The sequence below is a fragment of the Penaeus monodon genome, chromosome 29 (assembly GCF_015228065.2).
Source record: "Penaeus monodon isolate SGIC_2016 chromosome 29, NSTDA_Pmon_1, whole genome shotgun sequence".
Classification (NCBI taxonomy): Eukaryota; Metazoa; Arthropoda; class Malacostraca; order Decapoda; family Penaeidae; genus Penaeus; species Penaeus monodon.
In genome coordinates, this window is record NC_051414.1 from 37,277,728 (window position 1) to 37,278,551 (window position 824).

An 824-nucleotide genomic window follows, 5' to 3' on the forward strand; every position below is an offset into this window, starting at 1 on the left:
TAGACCTATATTGGACCTCAAGTCTCCATCTCCATCCCCCCACCCCCACCCCGACAGCAACGAGCAGGGAATTGGGTCATGTATATGCTAATATCTTTATATTATAGCATTTCATGATAATAAATTGCTTCATCCCGTGAAAAGTATGTTAAAGATATTGAATGAATAGAAAGGGAAAAAAATAATTAGAACTATGCTTGAATGGTATATCACACATTACAATTTACCTTACATAAAGGGTTTATAATTTACCCTTAATTGTGGTATGGTATGTAGGCGATGGAATGCTACATTAGTAAAATAAATATTAACTTCATATCCCTGTACTGTTAAGCTTCGCCATCTTTTTGGTGATGTATGTTACCTTTCTTAAATATGGATGATCTCTTTGTTTTTCTTTGTATTGTTATCCATTTGCTTTTAAACGGTGTATAATTTGCATTTCCTGTTACCCACGCAGTATGATTAAGAATTCTCCTATACCCATTTATTGTTTTTCTTTTCATTTTTTCTACTTGTTTTTCTCTGCCATAAGGATCTGAATATCATCGTGGTGTAAGATTTCTCTCGGGATTTGCCTTTCACCGGTTTTGTTTTAAGAGAAAAGTGGATTTCAAAGCTAGACCTGAAAATAGTGACGAAATTTCCCATTGTAATATTAGAATCTCTTGCAACTAAAACAATATTTAAGTACATCTGTGCTAGGCTGTTCTTATATTCTGTTATGCCCGTTCCACTTAATACCTTTATTTTTCCTTCTTAATTATGATGTCTGTAACATATCTCTTAATCATAATAACATCTCCACCTCAGTTCCATTTTCC